The sequence below is a fragment of the Cheilinus undulatus genome, linkage group 9, assembly GCF_018320785.1.
Source record: "Cheilinus undulatus linkage group 9, ASM1832078v1, whole genome shotgun sequence".
In the NCBI taxonomy this organism is placed as follows: domain Eukaryota; kingdom Metazoa; phylum Chordata; class Actinopteri; order Labriformes; family Labridae; genus Cheilinus; species Cheilinus undulatus.
The window spans coordinates 10435445-10445087 of record NC_054873.1 but is presented as its reverse complement, the minus strand read 5'-3'; positions in this window follow the sequence as shown (position 1 = coordinate 10445087).

Genomic DNA, 9643 nt, shown 5'->3' with positions numbered 1-9643 from the left:
TTTGTTAGTTTTAGTCTAGTTTTTCTCATGGAAAAAAGGAAGTCGGCGAACATTTTTAGTCATAGGTTTAGTCGACGAAATTAACACTGGGCTTCTGATTGGCCTGTAATTTATTCTCCAGCAGGACAACAACCCCAAACATTTACAGACAATGCCATTAAGAACTATCTTCAGCGTAAAGAAGAACAGAGAGTCCTGGAAGTGATGGTACGGCCCCTACAGAGCCCTGACCTCAACATCAGCAGGTCTGTCTGGGACTACATGTAGAACAGGCCTGGTCCATATGAGGCTACTTGTCAGCTGACCATTTTCCAAAGGGGGAGCTCTTGTTCAAAGCTCCACACATGTTGATCTTACTATCAGCTGATCCCTGGGCGGCGTGGGGGAGTGGTGGTGGTCTGCTGAGAGACAGCTTGTCATGGCACAGCTCGTGGGAGCTCACAGACCTCATTTGCAATCAGACTGTCAGGAGTTTAAGCACTTAACCTGATGGAGATGGTTCAACAGCTCGCCTTTGGCCTCCTCTCCCCCCCTGCTTTGCTAACCCCTCGCTCTCTCTCTGTCTCTGTCTTTGTCACCTCGTCAGAGCTGCAGGCTCGCCAGTTCCATTTGTTCCTGTCTCTCACTATAACAGTAATTGTTTTAATCTCTAGGGTTCACTGTTTCCATTAGTTATCACCATTTGCATGATAATAAAACAGAAAGGCACTCCCCAGAATTATTCCATTTCTATTTGATTTTTTTCATGTAAAAGGTTGTGGAGTGTCATAACAATGGAGTCTATATGCAGCACCATATTCCCATGGCATTTCAGAGTCTACATACATAGCCCTGTCGCTTTCAAGAATGCTAAACTAGTCCTTTGACAACCATGACATTTACTAAACTTTCAGAGAATCGTGTTTCTCATCACATATCACAGAATGCATCAGTAGCTGTAGGGCATGCTTCCAAGAAAAGCATTTTGCCATTATCATCGCAGATGAAACGGCAACTTGTTCCCAAATAACCTTTATTCCATGTGTAATATCTGAAAATAAAGGGCTGTCAAACAAAGAAAAACATCTGAATGTCACTAATTCACTGATATTTAGTTTCATCAGCAGCCTTAATCTGAGAACACAAGGAACTTATTTTTGAAAATGTATATCTGGCAACTAATGAGATGCCTTCATCTACTCGCTGCTCAAACTGAGATTTGTTCCAGCAGAGAGTAAGTTGTTAAGTGGAAATTTACTATTTGAAATAAGCACAAAATACTTGTCATCTTTAACAGATCAAGGCTTCAATATATGAAGGTGGAGACAATGCATACTACCTCCTAGCCCATTGATCATCAATTGGCGGCCTGGGGGCCACATATGCCCCCCAAAGCTTCCTGTCCGTCCCCTGAAAGTTCATTAAATTCAGAAATGGAGGAAAAGGAGATGTTGTGGTTTTAAGAGTATCCTTTGACTTTAAATGTCTGCAGCTGTTAAATCCATCCCACAAACAATTAACATCAAAATAGTTTTAGAATGACTAAACATATGTTTTTACAGAAATTCACGTTCATAATGAGTAGATATTTAAAAGAAGGGTTGAGGTTGGCAGAAGTGCTGCAAAAATGACCAGAAAAAGTGATGAAAAGGGGTTAGAGAGTAGCAAAAATGGGTGATAAGTGGCAAACGGTGTTGTGGAGTGGCCTAAAGGGACAAAAATTGGCTGAAAAAGTTGTGAAAAAAGGGGGTAAAAGGTATCAAAAGTTGGTTACAAATGACAAAATATAGTGCAAAAAAGTAATGAAAAGGGGTTAAAAATGGCAACAATAGAAGAAAAGTGGCACAAATGGGATAATACATGCAGGAGAAGTGGTTTTAAAAGGGGTTAAACAATGGCAAAAAATGGGTTGAAGAGGCAAAAGTATCAAAAATGGGTTAAAAGTGGCAAAAATTGGTTTTAAAATTGCAAAAATTGTTGAAAAAAAATGTACTGAAAAGAGGTTAAAAAGTGGCAAAAACAGAAGAAAAGTGGCAAAAATGGATAAAAGAGTGGCACAAAGGGCATTAAACATGCAGTAAAAGTGGTTTAAAAGGGGTTAAAACTTGCAAAAATTGGGTTAAAGAGGCAATAAGGATCCAAAAGAGGTTAAAAGTATGTTAAAATGGGTTATTGGTGCTAAATTACAACTGGGAAGGGCTCATTCTCTTGGATTTTCAGGGGTCCGGCCAATTCTGTTGTCATCCCTGTCTCCTTGTGGCCTGCTGCATTATAGATAATAGGGATAGATCTCACTGGTAATGCCTAAAATGTCCCGTGTTTTGAAAGAAAATACAAATACTACCACAATATTTCAGTCACACCAAAATAATTATTTTATTTATGTGTTTTTGAAAGTCTGGACCCCAGAGTTTCTGTCGAGACTAAATCTGGCCCTTGTGCAGATAGACTTGATGACCCCTGTCCTAGCCTATGGCCACAAAGATATACCTGTCCCTAAGACCTGAGGACCCTAGGAGCCTTCCTGCTGTCAAAATTTCAGCAACTAAGCAATTGAATGGTGAAGTCCAGACTACTGATCTGGACTTTTCTAATGATGCTATGATCCTTGTGGAGACTTCCAGAGAAATAAGGGGAACCTTATTTCTAGCTGTGTGGTTCTTCCTTGGAATAGGCCCATTAATCAGTCAGTAAGTGTACTTTTAATCAGGATTTTACACTGATAGAGATTAAAAAGTACAAAAAGCTGTACAAGAATTTAGCTTAAGTGAGCTCATGAATGTTATAAATACAAATCTGATTTATGTAAATATTAATGAATGCAGTAAGAGAATGACGAAACTAAATGCGAAATGGATTGCATTAACATAGTGCTAACTCAAAGCACCTTATCACATTTCACCCATTCACACACATTTCCAAACACTGATTGGCAGATGACACTACAGTTGCATCAACATTATTCAACCGTCATTGCAAATCAGGTTTATTGTGAAAATGTACAGACTTTCAGCTGTTTGCAATGAACAAATCAAACAAAAGCAATTGAAACAACTCAACACAATGAATGCTTCAAGTGGTTTCCCCAAATTCAACTGAAAATGCAACTTATTATGTCTTATAATAACCCCTGAACAGAATCCCTCACAACAGCCCAAACTTGCAAAACCAGTGTTGTTTCAAGCACACCACTGCAATGAATCAAGGGCTTCATTAGTTGCACCAGGTTTGCTTGAGCTATAACATGGAATACCTGAACTGCAGGGTTTTTTTTTGAGTGGCGCGTTTGACAGCATGTTAGAAAAATGGCAAAGTCAAAAGGATGGTTAAGGAAAGAGATCATTTCTGAATGTTCCTAGGGCGATGGTTTACAACCTTTTTTGTTGCCCAAGGCACACCTAATCTCTGATTTTCCTCGTCAATGGCGCCATTGTAGCTCTGTGACCCACTGCCCTCTCAGTGACCCTTTGCTCTCGCTGCAGGATGAGACAGAATGTTGATATAGTGATGATTTACGGTTGGGAGTCCGTGCATTGTGTTTTATTTTGAAAGAACCGGATGTTCTACGCTTGTGACTTCCATGGTTGGTGCTTTCTGAACGACAGTGAATTTACAAGGTTTGGCAGCCGCCGGCGCTGAAAATACACCTGCAGCGTATCTGAAACGAAGCGGGGCGAATTGTCGGTCCAGGCACGCTGCCGGTCTGGAGCGCTGGCTATGGAAATGCTCTGATAGGCTAGAGAGGGGGCTAAATGCTCCGCAGTATGATTTGCCAGCGTTCCACGGTGTGCACACTGTATATGGAAATTGGGGATGAGATCAAGCCAAAATTTCAAGGCACACCAAATTCATCTCTATATAAAATTGCCAATTTAAAACATCCTCCAGTAATACGAGCATATAGCATTAGTTCAGGCAGGCCATGTACTCAAGCAATGCTATATAATTGAGATCAGCTGATCTCTCATCAGCTGACAGACAGCTGATTTGCTTTAAAGAATGCTATTGGCTAATTGCACTCATGCTGCCAAATTTAATGCTCTAACCTGGCTATGCTTTTCTGCTCCCTTTCCAAGCCACTTTTTACAACCTTCCTCCACCCTAGCTCCTCCTTCACAGAACAGCCACATGTGAATAACAGCAGTAATTATGTATGGTTGTACAAACTGCTTTGGCACACCAAGACTTGGCTAAAGGCTCCCCAGTGTAAGACAGAATCACTGTCCTGGAGATACAATTGGAAGCACTGTTCGGAAGTTATAAGTTACAGGACCAGTGGTTACACTACCTGGCATAAAAAGGAAGCTTTTAATGGCTGCAACCAGATTTCTGAGGAGGCAGGTTATGAAAAACCCCCAAGTGACTGCAAAAGACCTCCAGAAAAACTTGGTGGCAATAGGGACTGAGGTTTCAGAGAGTACAGTAGAAATAAGACTGGGAGATTTGGGATTCTGTTCTGTGGAGCAATGAAACAAAACTGGAACTTTTAGGCATGATGGATCAGTGGTATGTCTAGAGGAAGAAGAACGCTGAAAAGAACACTGTGCCCACAGTTAAGGTCTTTAAACACTGCGTCTGTTATTTTTGGATGCATTTTTTTTCCCCGTCACTCCTTTAAAATCCCGCTGGATCCATCCTGACAGAGAGCTTCATTCAGCACCCATTCATGCGTCATAGCGCTGAGCCACGTTGAAGAGATGGAGAACAACTTTCTAATTCTGTCTCTGTTATGAGGTGTGGGTATGCTACAAACGTTATCTGTTATATTTCCGTACCTGATATCCACATAATACACTGGCAAACTACAGTGTTTCAAGTGAGGTTTCGGGAGTGGGAGAGAGGGAGGAGTTGGACGGGGTTGACTGAGCAAGAGAAAATAAAGTAACGGGCAGTAATCTGAATCATTAATCACCCATCTATCTGTTATATTTCCATGGTTTATATCCACATAATAAATGAACAAACTTTGGTGTTTAAAGTGAGGTTTCAGGGCGAGAGAGAAGGAGAGAGAGAGGGAGGAGGGGTCCAGTGGGGGTAAGCAAGCGAGGAGGACGCAGTGGGCACTGTTTTAATCATCACTCACCCACTGAAATGACTTGGACTGATGTGAAATTTCGCATAAAATCGAGCCTGTTCAAAAAAAAAAAAAAAAAAAAAAAAAAAATGATGGATGAAAATTACGGCCCCAGTGTGCAACCTTGATTAGAACAACATGAGCTCGATTTTCTTTTTTAAATCATGAAAAATTCAGCCGAAATAATCGGATCCAGTGTGCAAAGGCTTTTAAGCATGAAGGTGGCTTTGTGATGCTCTGTGTATCTTGGGCATCATTGTATCTACCAACTGGGCAATGATCCCAAGCATACCTCCACCAAGGCTTGGTTGCAGAAAAAGTCGTGGAAGGTTCTACAATGGCCATCACAGTTGCCTCTGTAGAATATCTCTGGTGGGATTTGAAGAAGGCGGTTGCAGACCCAAGAATATCACTGACCTGGAGGCCATCACACATGAGGAATGGGCATGTTCCTCAGGAACACTGCCTAAAGCTGGTGTCTGGCTATGCATCTTATTTGCAGCAGGTAATAGAAGCAAAAAGGTGCTCTGCTAAGTACTACAAATGCCATGAAGGGGTTGAATAATTTTGAGACTGGAGAAGACATTATAGGTTGCATTTTCAGTTGAATTTTGGGAAATTACTTGAAGCATTCTTTGTGATGAGCTATCGCAGTTCCTTTTGTTTGATTTGTTCATAGCAAACAGCTGAAAGACTGTACATTTTCACAATAGACCTTATACCCATTCATATGCACTCACAGGCTGCACCATTAGGAGGAGTGTGGGGTTCGCTGTCATGTCCAAAGCCATTTCTATGTGGAGCTGATTAAACTGTTAACCCTCTGTTTGAGAAACAACACCTCTGCAGAGCCACAGCCGACCTTAAATCAGCCTTTGTCAAGCTCTTTTAAATCTTTAATGAAGCTTTGCACTTTCCTTTGCAAATATCTGAATAATGAAGAGATTTCTGAAACATTATTGTTTGTATTGCAACGTCGTTAATACAAGTTTAAATTCTTACTCCTGGGGTGAAGCCTGAGTGACAGCAAGCATCTGCTCTGCTGAAGTGTCCTTGAATTCAAAGTGAATCCCTACCAGCTCCTAGGGCGCTGCTCGGCAGCTCAGTTTGATTTATGACCTCCATGTGAAAGTTAAAACAACATTTCTAAAGGGGGTAAATACTGTAAACCAATGGATGCACAAAAGCACATCGAACCAACAAACCTGGAAAAAAAACAATCCAGTGTGAGTCCTGAAGTGAACCTTTTTCCAGCTGGCAGTGACATTCACATTTAGCAATGTATGCAGAGACAGCAGAGACACTGAAACAGATCCTCTGTGGCATGCAAATGAATATGTAAATGACACAGCCTCACATCTACTCAGCTGAATTAAATATCTGCTCCCAAAGCATGACAAGTGACTTTTGATACATAGAAGTGGGACTTTCTATGAGGAGCGCTATAGATAGAACAGCTGTGGCCCTGTTTCATGAGATCTATTGTTGTCTTAAAGCTCCTGTGAGGAGTCAGTAACAGTTATGAAACAGACTGAGATTAATCCTGATGGCCTGATATGGCTTACAAAAGCAAACAAGACTGTAAGTGACAAGATGCAACATTCACATTGGATGATAAATTTAACAGTTTTAAGAAGCATGAGGGAATATTTGTTAGAAAACTGCACTTACAAATGTAAAGAACAATAGTAGCAAAGAGATGAGGGACTGCTTTGTTTACAGGAGGCACTAAAATCAATAGGAAGTTTCTCACTGGAGCTTTAAGTTGAAAAAAAGGTCAAACTTGGTCATTGTTCAGTGCTTTCCAGAGTGGCTGGAGGAGCAAGCCTGACTCAAAACAATGCAACTGCAATGCACAGTGTTTTGTGCTGCTAGTGATAGCGGTCAATAGTAGGCTGATATTTAATATTTGGAACCAACACATTATAAGTATCTTGCCTCCTGCCACTACACCAACCAGGATTTTGCAGTGTTTCTGTTGGAATGTTTTCTTATACATTCTCTAGAGCAGGGGTGTCAAACTCAATCACAGCAGGGGCCGGATTCTGGATTTAGGTCTAACAGGGTCAACATTTAACCATAACTGTCATCCTCATTTTCAGCAGTGATAAAATATAAAAAATCAGCACTGATGATAAATCATTTGGAAATTCAAAAAAGTAAAAATAATAAGTTTAAAGGCTCAAATCTGAGGTAAAAATTCCAATTTATTAGTTCAAAAGGTCAGAACACAATATTAAAAATAGAAAAATAATGTTTTTAAAGAGAAAATATATGAGGAGAAAGTTGAAATCATAAGTTTGAAAGGTCAAAATATAAGATCAAATTTGAAATCAAGTTTAAATGTCAAAATATGACTCAAATTGTAAATTGTGAGTCTGATAGTTCAAAATATGGGATTAAAAAGTCAAAAATTAGGAGTTGAAAATGTCAAAATATGAGCTAGAAGTCAAAATGATGACTTAAAAAGTTAAAATTCTAACTTAAATTCAAAATCAGGAGTGTAAAGGGTCAAAATATGATATAAAAAATACAAATTATTCATTCAAAATGTCAAACTACAAGAAAAAAAATTGAAATCAATCAGGAGTTGAAAAGGTTGAAATATGACTTAAAATTTAAAATTGGGAATCTAAAAGACAAAAATTTGACATATGAACTAAATTCTGAGTTGCAAAGGTCAAAGTATGAAATGAAAAGTCAAAATCCTAAGTTTTAGTTGATGCAAAATTGAAAATATGAAATAAAACACAAATAAATTTCTTTCCCCACATTCTTGACTTTTCATGAGGTCTTTCTTACTCTTTACTTTTTCATATTTTTATGGCTTAACAAAGATATTTTTAAAAAATCAAGTTAAGTTTACATTTTTATACTGGTGGAAACCTACAGATGTCATACTGGTGGGCCAGTTATAATAAAAATATGATATGATCTTGCAGACTGGATATAATCATTTCACGGGCCGGATTTGGCCCCCAGGCCTTGAGTTTGACACCCGTGCATGTATGAGGTCAGACACTGATGTGTTGAGTCGACACTGTAGCTACACAGTAGTGTAGCTTACGCCACTGTGAGCACTTCTTTGTTAGTGTTTTGTCAATGCCCTGCAATACTATATAACAACCCAAATGCTACTCAGCCATGACTTTTATGCCAGTTCCTGGTTCTTTCACCAGATTTCATGCTTGAAACCACAGCAGCTGAAACCAAGTGTACTTGGTTTGAATTAAAGCTGATAAATATTGAGTAGATGATACTGCAGTTGTTGCAAAGAAGAAAATATAGGAGGCAACGGAAGAGATGGAAAGTATGGCTCCTGAATCAGCTCAGGCATTTATTTGATCATTGAGATAACCTTGCAAAACAGATGGATTGGCCAGACTCCATGTCTGTCATAAGGCAAATCCATCTTGCAAAGCTCCGATCTACAACGTTTGTGCCAGACCCAAAAATGGTTTGGACCAATCAGGGTCATTTGAGGAGAACTAGGTGGTAGCTACAGGTAAGGTTTAGGTGAACTGGAAGCCGATGGCATTGGCTGCAATAAGCTAGGATGTAGCAATAGTTTTTTTCAGAGCTGGACCATCCATCCATCTATCTATTTTCTTCCACCTATTCAGGGTAAGGTCATGATGGCAGCAGGTTTACAAAGTCAACCCAGACATCTCTCACCCCAGCAACATTTTCCAGCTCCTCCTGGGGAGATTCCAAGGCATTCCCAGGCCAGATAAGATATATAATCCCTCCAGTGAGTTCTGGATCTACGGAAGGGGTCTCTTTCCAGTTGGACATGCCTGGAAGAACTCCTCAGGGAGGCAACCAGAAGGCATCCGAATCAGATGGCCAAACCACCTCAACTGGTTCCTTTCGATAGCTCCTCACCCTACCTCTAACGCTGAGCCCAGACAACCTCCCGAGGAATCTCATTTTCATAGCTTGAACCCAAGATCTTATTTTTATTCTTCGCTTGTCGATCTCGCAGTCTCTTCCACCCTCACACATAAACAAGACCCCGAGGTACTTGAACTCCTTCACTTGGGGCAAAGACACTCCTCTCATGGAGGGAGCAACCCACCATTTTCTGACAGTGAACCATGACCTGGACTATAATTCTTTATTAATACAAGAGCAAAGAACAGCACTGGAAGCTTTTCCTAGCGGAAAGGTGATTTTGCTCTTCTGCTAATCTACTTTGGTATGAGTAGGGGATCAGTATATGCAATTGTTGCTGGTGGATCAATTAGATCGACACAGTACACCCTGGATTGGTCGCCAGTGACAGCTGGGATTGACTTCACCCGAAGCTGAGCAGGATAAGAAGTCTAGATCAGTGGTTCTCAACCTTTTCAGCCCAGTACCCCAAAAATAAAGGTGCAAGAGACTGGGGACCCCCACTGTACCTGAAGGTGGTTGAACACAGCCATGCACAATCTAGAATCTTGTGCAGACAAGGCTGCCCATAGGGGGGGATAAAGGGGAGAACTTTACCCTGAAAATAACCACTCTTACCAAAGAAGCAAGTATATTTTTTATTCATTTGTGTGGTAGATAGCCTTCTTAAAAATAGGTTCAAATCCCTTTTGTTAA